Below are 14,453 nucleotides of genomic sequence, written 5' to 3' on the forward strand. Positions count from 1 at the left end.
CTCTAGTCTATATAATAAAGAGCCAGGGTCATAACGACGGTTATGACCGAAGGCTGACCAGAACTGAAGTCAGTGCTGGGTTGCCATGGCGACCCAGCACTGACTGGGCCGCTGCAGGGAGCCCGACCCAGCACTGACTGACTAGGGGGCTGCAGCCTGGAGAGAAGCTGCAGAGAGAGAGAGAGGCAGGGTCTGATCCATAGCCTCTGTGGCAGCCGTTGATCAGAACTTGCCTCTCTTTCTCTCCCTGCCTGGCCAACAGCTGCGCCTCCATTTCTCTCCAGGCCCCATTGATAGGCCAAGAGACACTGACTGGCATAGAAACTGACCAATCAGAACCAAATCTGGGTGAATGTAAGGAGCCAATGGCTGTCTAGGAGGCAGAGCTTTTGACGCTGACTGGCATAGAAACTGACCAATCAGAGCCAAATTGGCCGGCAGAGGAGGGCAGTTGGGGGCGAGATCAGGCCTGCAAGGGAGGGCAGTTGGGGGCGAGATCAGACTGGCAGGGAAGGGCAGTTAGGGGTGATCAGGCAGGCAGAGGCAGTTAGGGGTGAGATCAGGGCAGCAGGGGAGGGCTGTTGGGGATGAGATCAAGACAGCAGGGGAGGGCAGTTAGGGGTGATCAGGCAGGCAGGCAGAGAGGATAGGGGCAATCAGGCAGACAGGCAGAGGGGTTAGGGGCAATCAGGCAGGCAGGCAGGTGAGTGGTTAGGAACCAACAGTCCCAGATTGTGAGAGGGGTGTCCGACCGCTGGTTTAGGCAGGCCTAAACTGGTGGTCAGACATCCCCCAAGGGGTCACCAATTGGAGTGGGTTCAGGCTGTGCTGAGGGAACCCCCCCTCCATGCCCGAATTTTGTGCACCAGGCCTCTAGTTAAAAAATAAAAATAGGCTGCTTTGCAGACGTGAATGCCCCAGAGCTGTCCATGACCAGCCATGATGAATCCTACTGTGTTCTTTGACATCACCATTGCAGGTAAGCCCTTTAGGCTGTGTCTCCTTCATACTGTTTGCAGACAAAGTTTCAAAGACAGCAGAAAACTCTTGTGCTCTGAGCCCTGGTGGCAGGGGGGTGGGGGGAGGGGGGGGGGGATCTGGTTACAAAGATTCCTGATTTCACAGAATTATTTGGAATTTATGTGCCAGGTTGGTGACCTCACATGCCATAATGGTACAGGCAGCAAGTCCTTCTATGGAGAGAAATTTGATTATAAGAATTTCATCCTCACTAATCATCCAAGAGATGCAAATCAAAATGACATATCACCTCACACCTGTCAGAATGGCTATCATCAACCAACAACAAGTGTTGGCGAGGTTGTGCAGAAAAGAGAAGCCTAGTACACTGCTGGTGGGAAAGCAGACTGGTGCAACCATTATGGAAAACAGTATGGAGTTTCCTCAAGAAATTAAAAATGGCCCTAACCAGTTTGGCTCAGTGGATAGAGTGTCAGCCTATGGACTGAAAGGTCCCAGGTTCGATTCTGGTCAAGGGCATGTACCTTGGTTGCAGGCACATCCCCAGTAGGAGGTGTGCAGGAGGCAGCTGATCAATGTTTCTCTCTCAACAATGTTTTTAAATCTCTATCCTTCTCCCTTCCTCACTGTAAAAAATCAATAAAAAAAGAAAGAAATTAAAAATGGGACTCCCATTTGACCCAGTCATCCCACTTCTAGGAATATATCCTAAGAAACTTGAAACAACCATCAGAAAGAACATATGCGCCCCTATGTTCATAGCAGCTCAATTTACAATAGCTGAGACTTGGAAACAGCCTAAGTGCCCATCAGCAGATGAGTGGATAAAAAACCATGGTACTTTTACACAATGGAATACTATCCAGCAATAAAAAAGAAAGAACTGTTACCATTTGCAACAGCATGGATGGACTTGGAGAGTATTATGCTGACCGAAATAAGCCAGTCAGAGAAAGATAAGTATCACATGATCACACTCATATGTGAAATCTAATGAACTAAATAAACTGATGATGAAAAATAGACCCAGAATCATAGAACACACTGTTGAACCTCAGAGGGTGGGCAGGAAGGGTGGGTAAGAAGAGATCAACCAATGAACTTGTATGCATATATGCATAACCCATGGACACAGACAATGGAGTGGTGAGGGCCTGGGTGGGGGGGAGGAGGGGAGGACGGGAGCAGGCTGGAAGAGGTTAATGTGGGAAAAAGGGGGACCTATGTAATACTTTCAACAATAAAGATTAAAAGAAAAATTTTTTTTAAATAAAATAAAAAGGAATTTCATCCTGGCATATGGGTCCTGGCATCTTGTCCATGGCAAATGCTGGACCAACAAGTTTCCCAGTTTTTCTCTGCACTGCCAACACTGAGTAATTGGATAGCAAGGGTTTGGTCTTTGGTCAGCTGAAAGAAGGCATGGATATTGTGGCAGCCATGGAGCGCTGTGGTCCAAGAATGGCAAGACGAACAAGATCACCATTGCTGACTGTGGACAACTCTAATCAATTTGACTTGTGTTCTAGCTTAACTACCAGACCATTTCTCTGTCCCTCAGGAGCGCACACCTCCCCCCGCCATCTGCTTGGAATATTCTGTAACCTCCATGCTCTCACTGCAGTTCACTGGGTTCCATATTTTCCTTACCCCTTCCAAGTCTAGTGGATTGCAGAGGTCAGTTTATGATTATGAAATAAAAACTAAAAAATTGTCAAAACAATAAATAAATAAAGTCAATAAGCCATATGAAAACATGCTCACAGCCCTAGCCGGTTTGGCTCAGAGGATAGAGCATCAGCCTGCGAACTGAAAGGGCCCAGATTTGACTCTAGTCAAGGGCACATGCCCAGGTTGTGGGCTCGATCCCAAGAGGGGGGCTTGCAGGAGGCAGCCGATCAATGATTCTCTCTCATCATTGATGTTTCTATCTCTCTCTCTCCTTCTTCCTTCCTCTCTGAAGTCAATAAAAAATATATTAAAGAAAATACGCCCTAACCGGTTTGGATCAGTGGATAGAGCGTTGGCCTGCAGACTCAAGGGTCCCAGGTTCAATTCTGGTCAAGGGCATGTACCTTGGTTGCGGGCACATCCCCAGTGGGGGGTGTGCAGGAGGCAGCTGATCGATGTTTCTCTCTCATCAATGTTTCTAACTCTCTATCCCTCTCCCTTCCTCTCTGTAAAAAATCAATAAAATATTTAAAAAAAAAAAAAGAAAATAAAAGATGCTCACATAACTCAGTCATGGAGTGGTGAGGGCCTCGGGGGAGGGGGAATGGGAGCAGGCTGGAAGAGGTTAATGGGAGGAAAATGGAGGACTTATGTAATACTTTCAACAATAAATATTAAAAGAAAACAATTTTAAAAAATAAAAAGGAATTTCAACTTGGAACATATTAGGATACTGCAAATCAAAACCACACTAAAATACTACTTCATGCCCATTAGAATAGCTACTATCAACAAGTGCTGGCAGAGACGTGGAGAAATTGGAACCTTTATGCACTGTTGATGCAAATGTAAAATGGTGCAACCACAGCCCAGCCGTCATGGCTCAGGGGTTGAGCTTTGACCTATGACCAGGATATCACAATTCGATTCCTCAGTTGGGCATATGCCCAGGTTTCAGGCTTGATCCCCAGTGAGGGGTGTGCAGGAGGCAGCCAATCAATGATGCTCTCTCATCATTGATGTTTCTACCTCTCTCTCCCTTCCTCTCTGAAATCAAGAAAAAAAAAAAAAATATATATATCCTATATAATAAGAGAGGAATATGCTAATTATCCGTTACACCCATAATGTCACAACTGGATCAGCAGACTGCATCCCCACCCTCTGCTCAGGCAGCTGCAAGGCCCCGGGGTAGGATAGGATACAATAGGAAGGGATAAGAAAGGAGAGGGGGAGGAAGGCAGGCCTGCATGCAGACAGGCCTAGAGGAGAAACAGAACTACAGAAAGGGAACAAGCCCGCCAGCGGCAGGAGCAGGCAATGTAGAGCGGGAAGCCCCGCCGAGAGGCCCGGTGAGGGCTGTTGGCAGGTCCCAGACGGAGGGGTGGACAGTCCCAGGCCTTCCGGGCAGAGGCGCTCCTGCTTTGCGGCAGCAGAGCCCGGGCTGCGCTGGCCTCGGCCACCCTCACTGGGCCAGGTATCCTGGGCAGGGAATAGGAGCAGGATGGCGGCAGGGAGGGGGGGAAGAGGGGGCAGTGAACACCTCGTTGAGGCTGAGCCCTGGGCTGGAGGTTAACGTCCCGCCCCCTCCCGCCCCCCAACAGAAGCTTTAAAGAGGGAAGGAGGGCTCCTCTCGCTCACACACACCTCTGCCTTGGCCTCCTCTCTCTCCAGCTCCATTTTCTCCACCACCGGGGGCCAGGGTCTCCTGTGGAGGGCCCAGCCGGTACCCCAGGTCTCCCTTCAGAGCTGGGGTGAACCCCCGGGGGAGTCAGGAGACGGAGAGACAGGCGGGGGTCAGGGCGAGTTTGGGGGGAAGTAACCAGGAGGTGAGTGGGCCTCAGCCCCCCCTCCCCCACTATGGACGAGTGGCTGCTGGGGCCACCCCCTCCAGGCAGAGGCCAGGGGGGCCTGGGGCTGGTGGGTGGGGTGCCTGGGGGCCCTGGCAAGCCTCCCGGTGGGGTGGCGGGGGATGGGGTCCCGGGAGACCAAGGGAAGCAAGACATTGGGGACATTCTGCAGCAGATAATGACCATCACAGACCAGAGCCTGGACAATGCCCAGGCCAAGAAACACGCCCTAAACTGCCACTGAATGAAGCCAGTTCTCTTTAGCGTCCTGTGTGAAATCAAGGAGAAGACCGGCCTCAGCATCTGAAGCTCCCAGGAGGAGGAGCCGGTAGACCCCAGCTTATGCGCTTGGACAACATGCTTCTGGAGGTATGGCTGGGCCTGAGAAGGGGGCTGGGGGCGGGGGCTCAGTGGCAGCAGCTGCAGCCGCAGCAGCTTCCAGGAACCCTGTGTCCCCTGACAACTCCATCGAACACTCACACTATTGCAACAAACTTGCCCAGATTCGCCATATCTACCACTCGGACCTGGAGAAGTGTGAGCAGGCATGTAACGAGTTCACAGCCCACGTCATGAACCTGCTGAGGGAGCAGAGCTGCACAAGGCCTGTGGCACCCAAGGAGATGGAGCAGATGGTGAGCATCATACACCGTAAGTTCAGGCCATCCAGATGCAGCTGCGAGGCCGTCATGATCCTTCATTCCCAGTTCCTGGATGCCAGATGGAAACGCCAGAACTTCAGCAAACAGGCCACCGAGGTCCTAAATGAGTATTTCTATTCCCACCTGAGCAACCTGTATCCCAGTGAAGAGGCTAAGGAGGAGCTAGCCAAGAAGCGTGGCATCACCGTCTCTCAGGTCTCCAACTGGTTTGGCAACAAGCGGATTCGCTATAAGAAAAATAGCGGAAAGTTTCAAGAGGAGGGAAACATCTATGCCATCAAGACCGCCGTGTCTGTCACCCAGGGGGGCCACAGCTGCACCAGCTCCCCGACACCCGCTTCCTCCGCAGGCTCTGGCGGCTCTTTCAATCTTTCAGGGTCTGGAGACATGTTTCTGGGGATGCCCTGCTTCCCAGGTGGAATCACTCCGACACTCGATGGCCCAGGGGCCACGGAGATAACCTCGGGGGAGGCCAGATGGACAGCCTTCGGGAAATGAGGGCAAACGGCGCTGGCAGGAGGCTGTGACCCCGTCCTCAGTGACGTCCCCAACAGAAGGACCAGGGAGCGTTCATTCTGACACTTCCCACTGCTCTCACCCCTCAGGCCACAGGGTGGGGGCTCAGAGGTGACTCTTGACGAGAGGACAAAGGCATCCAGAGGATAAGCCCCAGACACAGGAGAAGCACAAGATGGAGAAGGGCAAATGGGGTCGCCCTACCCCAGCCGACTCAGTGCTGGGGTTGCTGACTACATGGCAAGGAGAAGGGGGTCCCCTAAGGGGAAGGTGGGGTCTGTCTCCCCCTTTTTCCCTTCTTTTCAATCTTTTTCTTTCCCCATTTCTTACACAGAAACAGACCCAGAACCCTCTTTCAGATCCTCTCTCTCTCTCATAGACACACACACAACTATTCTGTTTCTCTCTCTCATAGATACATACACAACTATTGTTTCTCTATAGACACATATACATTCTCTCTCAGACACATATACGACTTCTCTCTCTCTCTCTCTCTCTCTCTCTCTCTCTTTCTCTCTCTCTCTCTCTTCATCCATTCTCTTTCCCCCACCCCTTATCTGCTCTGGGATCTGTGGAGAAGCCAGCCTTGCCCTACCTACCAGAGATGCCAAAAATGGGACACAACTTCTGGACAGATGACCTGACCACGCCCCCGGGCCTCCCATCCCTCCCCCTCCAGAAGGCTTTATTACCTTATATGCAACTCATCTTAAACTAATAGAATTGCTCGGTGGAAAAAAAAGGGGGGGGAGGAGGGAGGGAAGAACTTTATAAAGGAGTCAGTAGACAGCAGAGTTAAAGAAGGAAAGAGGATGTATGAGTGAACTGTAGGAGCTATAATGAAAATCAAGTATACAGTGGGGCCTTGACTTACGAGTTTAATTCGTTCCAAGACCGAGCTCGTTAAGGAGCTCGTTAACTCAAATTACTCTATCAACTCAATGCAAAAAATCGCCGGAGAGACAGCTGGTATCTCAAAAAACTCGTTAGTCAGGACACTCATAAGTCAAGGCCCCACTGTAGTTGTGTACTGGGGACAGATTTTAAAAGTAGGAGTCAGAAAAGTAAAAAGATAAATGATAGTGAATAATTAGGCAGGTAGATAGATAGATATTAAAACCGTGGAAGTAGAGAAGAATGCATGGGAAAGGTAGGATGAGAGAGAAAGAGGGAGGGAAGAAAAGTTTTAAAGAGGAGCTGGTAGAGCTTAAAAGGAGAACAGGAAGAAGGAAGAAATGGGGGAGGGAGCAAAGCAGGTCCAAGGGAGGAAGTGAAGAAAAAATTAAGGTGGGAAGGAAGGAAAAGGGGAGGACGGGGAGGGATAAAGATAAAGGAAAGAAGGAACGTGGGGAGGGAGGAAGGGTAGGAGAAAGATGGGAAGAAGCATGATGGAACAGAAGTAGGAAATAAGGAAAGAAAAGTTTATAAATGATGAGTCAGTAGGAAAAAGTGTTACATAAAGGAGAGAGAAAAATTGTGTGAGAGGGAGAAGCCAATAAGGAAGTCAAATACAATTGTGTGTAAAGGGGATAAGATTAAAAAAGAAAGTCAGGCTGAAACCGGTTTGGCTCAGTGGATAGAGCGTCAGCCTGCGGACTGAGAGGTCCCGGGTTCGATTCCAGTCAAGGGCATGTACCTGGGTTGCAGGCACATCCCCAGTGGGGGATGTGCAAGAGGCAGCTGATCGATGTTTCTCTCTCATAAATGTTTCTAACTCTCTCTATCTCTCTCCCTTCCTCTTTGTGAAAAATCAATAAAATATATTTTAAAAAAAGAAGAAAGAAAGTTAATAGGGGGTACCAGGCCGGCAGGGGAGGGCAGTTAGGGGGATCAGGCAGGCAGAGTGGTTAGGGCAGGCAAGCAGGTGAGAGGTTAGGAGCCAGAGGTCCTGGATTGCCAGAGGGATGCCCAGCTGCCAGTTTGGTAAACTCCCCTGTGAATCCATCTGGACCTAGGCTTTTGTTTGCTGGGAGTTTTTTTTTATTACTGCTTCTATTTCATCAGTTGTTATTGGACTATTCAGATTTTCTGATTCTTCCCAATCCAGTTTTGGGTGATTGTATTTTTTTAGGATTTTTTTCATTTCATCCACATTGTTCAGCTTGTTGGCATATAGTTGTTTATAGTATTTTCTTACAATTCTTTGTATTTCTGTGGTGTCAGTGGTTACTTCTCCACTTTTGTTTTTGCTCTAATCTTTATTATTTCCTTCCTTCTACTTATTCTGGGCTTATCTTGTTGTTCTCTTTCTAGTTCTTTAAGTTGTAGGGTTAAATAGTTTAATGTTGATTTTTCATGTTTTTTGAGTTAGGCCTGTAGTACTATGAACTTCCCTCTCAGGACTGCTTTTGCTGTGTCCCAGAGATTTTGGATTGTTCTGTGTTCATTTTCAGGAAGTTTTTATTTCTTTCTTGATCTCATTGGTAACCCATTCTTTGTTTATAAAATGCCATCTTACTTACTTACTTAGCCTCCATGCATTTGAATGTTTTTGAGGATTTTTTTTATTGTAGTTGTATCCTCTGGATTTTTAAAGAATTAACTGTACTATATACACTGCAATAGGAGAAAAAAAGTTCATAAAAAGTCATTAATTTACTGTAATGAGAAATAGAGTCCTAATAATCCATTATTATTGTTTTCTATTGACATTTGATATCAATATTTGTTATCCACAATCAGTAGATTTAGTAAACACAACAAAATAGAGAATAATATAAATCCCAAAAGTATAATTTTAATATATGTACTATATTGACATGTGTATCAATCAGCTTGAGCTGCTATAACAAAATACCACAGACTGAGTGACTTAAATACCAGAAATTTTGTCACAGTTCCCAAGACTAAAATCTCAAGATTAAAGGTCTGAATTTCTGGCCAACTTTGTTTCTAGTGAGGACACTTTTCCTAGTTTTCAGACAGTCATCTTTCTGCCATGTTATTTATTTGCTGTTAATCCTCACCTGAGGATATTTTTTCCATTTACTTTTAGAGAAAGAAGAAGGGAGGTAGGGAGGGAGGGAGGGAGAGAGAGAGAGAGAGTTATTAATGTGAGATAGACACATCAATTGGTTGCCTCCTGCACACACCCCAACTCGGCCCAGGGAACGAACCTGCAACCCTTCAGTGTGCCCGTCAATACTCTACCACTGAACCACACTGGCCAGGGGTATTTATTTTATTTTAAAGGATTATGATAAAAAAACATTAATCCTATGCTCCACTTTTCTGATCCTAGGCCCTCTCTCCATAGGCACCTACTTTAAACTATTTTAGCTTTTTCTTCTAATATTTACCTTCATATTTCTATATAATATGCTCATAGATTTGTTAAATCTATTTTTTTATTATTTTGATTAATTTACTTTTATATTAGGTAAGAATTTAGGACCCTTATGCCTCCTCACTTGCTCTATAACTATTCTCCTAATATAACATCCTAATATTTTGCAAGTAGCATTTTGATATTATATTGTTATCCAATGAGACAGAAGCAACTATGATTATATTTCCTTTGTCATCCACCTTTTTGTTAACATTAGCTCCTCCCCCTACATTTTCTTAGTCTCCTAGTTTCATTTCACTAATTCTTTAATAATCTTCTAGTCTTTATTTAATTTTTAGTAACTTTTTAAAAGTATATATTTTTATTCATTTCAGAGAGGAAGGGAGAGAGAGATAGAAACATTAATGATGAGAGAATCATTGATTGGCTGCCTCCTGCATGCCCCCCACTGGAGATTGAGCCCGCAATCCGGGCATGTGCCCTTGACCGGAATTGAACCCAGGACCCTTCAGTCTGCAGACTGACAGTCATTCACTGAGCCAAACTAGCTAGGGCTTTAGTAACTTTTTATTTTAGAAAATTTCAAACACATGTCAAAGTAGTGAGAATAGTATTATATATATATATATATATATATATATATATATATATATATATATACTCTAGCCTTCATCATTAAGCTTCAAATAGCAATTCTTATTTACAGAAATGCAAAGTTAGTTTAACACCCAAAACCAATCAGTGTAATAATCAGTGTAATAATGCAAAGTTAGTTTAACATCCAACAACCAATCATTGTAAACAATCATGATTTTAAAAAAACACACCTCAATAAACTAGGTATTAAAATAAAATTTCTCAACCTGATAAAAGGACTCTGAAAATCTCTCAGCTGACATCTATCTTAATGGTGAAAGACTGAATGCTTTACCCCTAAGATCAGCCATATTAATAAAGGACAAAAACCTCACAATCATCTCAATAGACATTGAGGCCCTGGCTGGGTAGCTAAGTAAGTTAGAGCATCATCCCAATATGCCAAGATTTTGGTTTTGATATCCTATCAGGGCATATATATACAAGAATCAAACAATTAATGCATAAATAAGTGCAATAACAAGTTGATATGTTTCTCTCTCTCAAATCAATAAGTCAACATAAAATAGACATTGGAAAATTATTTGACAACACAATCCCCGCGGCTGCGACTCCCAGGATGCACCAGCTCCCCTCCCTCTGGCTACAGAAAGGCCGGGGAAGGGGCGGCCACGCTCTGCTGGGAAGAAGAGAGCGAGTTTCCGGGGTTTCCCGCCCGCGTCCCAATGTTTTACTGGTAGAGTGACCTAGTGCATTTGTACGAAAGCTACTTAAAAGCAGAAACAGAACATGACAGCATAGGTTGTTTCCCCCTGCCCACTGGAGTGAAGGCAGCAGCACGAAGAAATCCCCGAGCAGAGCCCTCTGTTTCGTATACTTTTAAATGAGCAGCTCCCAACAGTTTTGAAATCCTAAGCATGAACTATTTGTATATGTAAGTTATAACCCTTTCTGAGTCCAATATCTGCCAAGGCCTTACTGTGCCTCTCCAGTCACCGAGTCTTCTTAACTCTAATGTACTGACTCCCTCGGACTGTAAGTTACCAAAGAAGTGGGTTAGGGATGCAGTCACTGCCCTATCTGCAGGCCAGTCTCAGCACAGCAGGCACAGTCAGTGCGATGCCCATGGACAGCACATAATCAAATAACACTCAACAAACAAGGTATTAAAATAAAATTTCTCAACCTGATAAAGGGACTCTATGAAAATCTCACAGCTGACATCTTAATGGTGAAAGATTGAATGCTTTACCCCTAAGATCAGAAATAAGAGAAGGATGTTTTCTTTTGCCACTTCTATTCAACATTGTACTAGAGAATCTAGCCAAGGCATCAAGATTGGAAAAGAAGGTTTAAAACTATTTTTAAAAAATATATTTTTATTGATTTCAGAGAAGAAGGAAGAGAGAGAGTGAGACACATCAATGATGAGAGAGTATCATTGAATGGCTGCCTCCTGCATGCCCCACACTGGGGATTGAGCCCACAACCTGGGTATGTGCACTGACCGAGAATCAAACCATGACCTCCTGGCTCATAGGCCGACACTCAACCACTAAACCACACTGCCTGGGCCATTTTTTTTTCTTTTTTAAAAATTTAATTTATCTACACATTAAAAAAAAACAACTTTATTGTTGAGAGTATTACAGATGTCCCTCTTTTCCCCCTCCCCCAATGTCTCCCTCTACCTGGTTCCTGCCCCGCCCCAGGCCTTCATCACCCTATTGTCTGTGTAAATAGGTAATGCATATATGCATATAAGAGCTTTGTTTAATCTCTTCCTGCCCCCCACCCCTTTTCCTCTGAGAAGCATCAGTCTGTTGCATTTCCATGCCTCTGATCCTATTTTATTCACCAGTTTATTCTGTTCATTAGATTTCTTATTCATTTATTTTGATTTTTAGATTCAATTTTTTAAAATATATTTTTATTGATTACAGAGAGGAAGGAAGAGGGAGAGATAGAAACATCCATGATGAGAGAGAATCATGGATTGGCTGCCTCCTGCAAGTCCCCCACTGGGGATCAAGCCCACAACCTGGGCATGTGCCCTTGACCAGAATTGAATCTGGGACCTTTTAGTTTGCAGGCCGACGCTTTATCTACTGAGCCAAACCGGCTAGGGCTAGATTCAATTGTTGATAGATATGTATTTATTGCCTTTTTATTGTTCATATTTTTTATCTTTTCCTTCCTCTTCTTCCTTTTCTTAAAGAATACCCTTCAACATTTCATGTAATATTGGTTTGATGGTGATGACTCCTTCAGCTTTTTCTTGTCTGTGAAGCTCTTTAACTGACCTTCAATTCTAAATGATAGCTTTGCTGGGAAGAGTAATCTTGGTTGTAGGTCCTTTCTATTCATCACTTGAGTATTTCTTGCCACTCTCTTCTGGCTTGCAAAATTTCTGTTGAGAAATCAGCTGACAGTTGTATGAGCACTCCCTTGTAGATAACAAACTGCTTTTCTCTTGCTGCTTAAGATTCTCTCATTGTCTTTAGCCCTTGGCATTTTAATTATGATGTGTCTTGGTGTGATACTCTTTGGGTTCCTCTTGTTTGGGACTCTCTGTGCTTCCTGGACTTGTAAGTCTATTTCTTTCACCAGGTAGGGGAAGTTTTCTGTTACTATTTCTTCAAATAGGTTTTCAATATTTTGCTCTTTCTTCTTCTGGCACGCCCATTATACGAACATTAGTACACTTGAAGTTGTCCCAGAGAATCTTTACACTATATTCATATTTTTGGATTCTTTGTGCTCTTCTGATTGGATGTTTTTTATTTCCTCATATTTCAAATAATTGATTTGATTCTCAGAATCCTCTACTGTTGAATCCCTGTAAATTATTTTTTATTTCAGTTAGTATATGCTTAATTTCTGACTGGTCCTTTTCCATTTTTTTGGCATTCTCACTAAGATCCTTGAAAGTCTCATTAAGTCCCTTGAAGATCTCATGAAGATTCTTTTTTTAAAAAAAAAAATGTATTTTATTATTTTACAGAGAGGGATAGAGAGTTAGAAATATTGATTAGAGAGAAATATCGGTCAGCTGCTTCCTGCACACCTCCTACTGGGGATGTGCCCGCAACCAATGTACATGCCCTTGACCGGGATCGAACCTGGGACCTTTCAGTCTGCAGGCTGATGCTCTATCCACAGAGCCAAAACAATTAGAGCTTGAGTAACCTTAACCATGGTTTTGAACTCTATATCCAGAGTTGTGGTGTTTCTTTGTCTCCGCATTTTGGCTGCTTCCCTGTGTTTGTTTCTATGTATTGGGTAGAGCTGCTTATGTTTTCTTGAGTTGGTAGAGTGGCCTTGTGTAGTAGGTGGTCTAGAGAGCCAAATGGCTTGGCCTTTCTGGTCACCTGAGTTGGGCACTCTAGGTGCACCCCTGTGTGGGCTGTGTGCACAGTCTTGTTGTAGTTGAGACGTGATTGCTGTTGGTGTCACTGGGAGGAATTGACCTCCAGGCCACTTGGCTGTGAGGACCAGCTTTGACTACAGTGAGAGAGCTGCTATGCAGGAGATATCTCTATGGAGCAGGACTTGCTTCAGTGGGGCTTTGGTGCTCACTGAGTCTGCCTCTTGAGTGTGTCACTTATGGATGTATAGAGTTGTAATTTGCTAAAATCTGAAGCTGTTTATCAGGTGCACAAGCTCTAGGGCCTTCAGGGTGGTGCAAAGTCAATCAGTGCTTGGGGCTATCCAGCAGGAGCTACAGAGAGATCTGCTGATTCTTCCTATTTGTATCATGTTTAGGAGTGCCCACTCAAGGCCCAGCTGTGAAGCAAGGCAGGCTGGTGCTAGTGCTGGGTCTTAGGCTTTTTATTGATAGGTTTGGAGCTCCCTGACCCAGCTGCAGCTTATTTAAGAGATTTTAGCAAAATCTGAAGCCTGACCAAGGATAGGCCATTCATATGCAAAAGCCGCTGCCCACAGGTTAGGTGGTGCTGCAAATTGGATGGGGCAGGGTCTCAGGGAATCACCAGGGCAGAGGTAACAGAAATGGCTGCCAGTCACACCTGTGACCAGAGAGGTCCATCACAGTAACAATGGTCCCTATGAACACCTCTGTCTGGGAGAAAGCCGCCCCCCGAGTTCCTGCCCTGATGCCAGTTCCTCCTGTGTCTGTGTTCCTCAGATCCTCACCCTGACACTGGAGTTCAGAAGTGGGACCTTGTAAGTTCAATTCATGTGCTGACCCTTTAAGAGGATCAGCTGGGTCTCCAGCAGCCTCCGTGTCACTGAGCCCCAATCCCTGCTGGCTTTTACAGTCTATAGTTACGGGGACTTCCTTTCCCAGCTCTGGGAGCCTGAGCTGGGGGTCTGGTGTGGGAATGGGATCCCTTGCTCCTCACGAGGGGGACTCCGCAGAGATGATCTCCCTCCCAATTAAAAAAGTAGCACATGTGGGTGCCAGTCCAGCTCATTCCTCACTCCATCTACCAGTCTCAATGTGCTTTCTTCTTTACTTCTCTAGTTGTACGACTTCCATTTGGCCAGCTTTCAGGTGGTTCTGGATGATGGTTATTTGATGTGGTTGTGGGAGGCAGTGAGTACAGGTGTTTACCTATGCTGCCATCTTGGTTCTCACTCCGGGTCATTTTCTTATTCTTAATAAATAATCACAAATGTACATTATACAAGAAAGGTTAAATGAAAGAAGTCACCCCAATCTTATTTTCTTAATCAGAGTAACCTTTATATTTATTCAATGGCTGGTAAAGCTTTGTTACTGCTATCCAGGCTGTACCTAGGTGGAGATTGTACAGGCAGAAGATGTACAGGTAAAATATGTACAGGAGGAGGATGTCCAGGTGAAGGTTGTACAGGTAGAGGATGTACACGATATATAGGTAAAAGACGTACTGGTGGAGG

The 14,453-nt window shown here is 45.2% G+C and overlaps 1 pseudogene; it reads left to right on the top strand.

The window, feature by feature from the left end:
• Window positions 1–4,512: 4,512 nt before the first annotated feature.
• LOC139002515 (pre-B-cell leukemia transcription factor 2 pseudogene) lies at window positions 4,513–5,795 on the top strand (annotated as a pseudogene).
• Window positions 5,796–14,453: the final 8,658 nt, after the last annotated feature.

This window comes from Myotis yumanensis, unplaced genomic scaffold (assembly GCF_028538775.1).
Source record: "Myotis yumanensis isolate MYYU_CA2020_CCGP unplaced genomic scaffold, mMyoYum1.0.hap1 SCAF_2, whole genome shotgun sequence".
NCBI lineage: Eukaryota > Metazoa > Chordata > Mammalia > Chiroptera > Vespertilionidae > Myotis > Myotis yumanensis.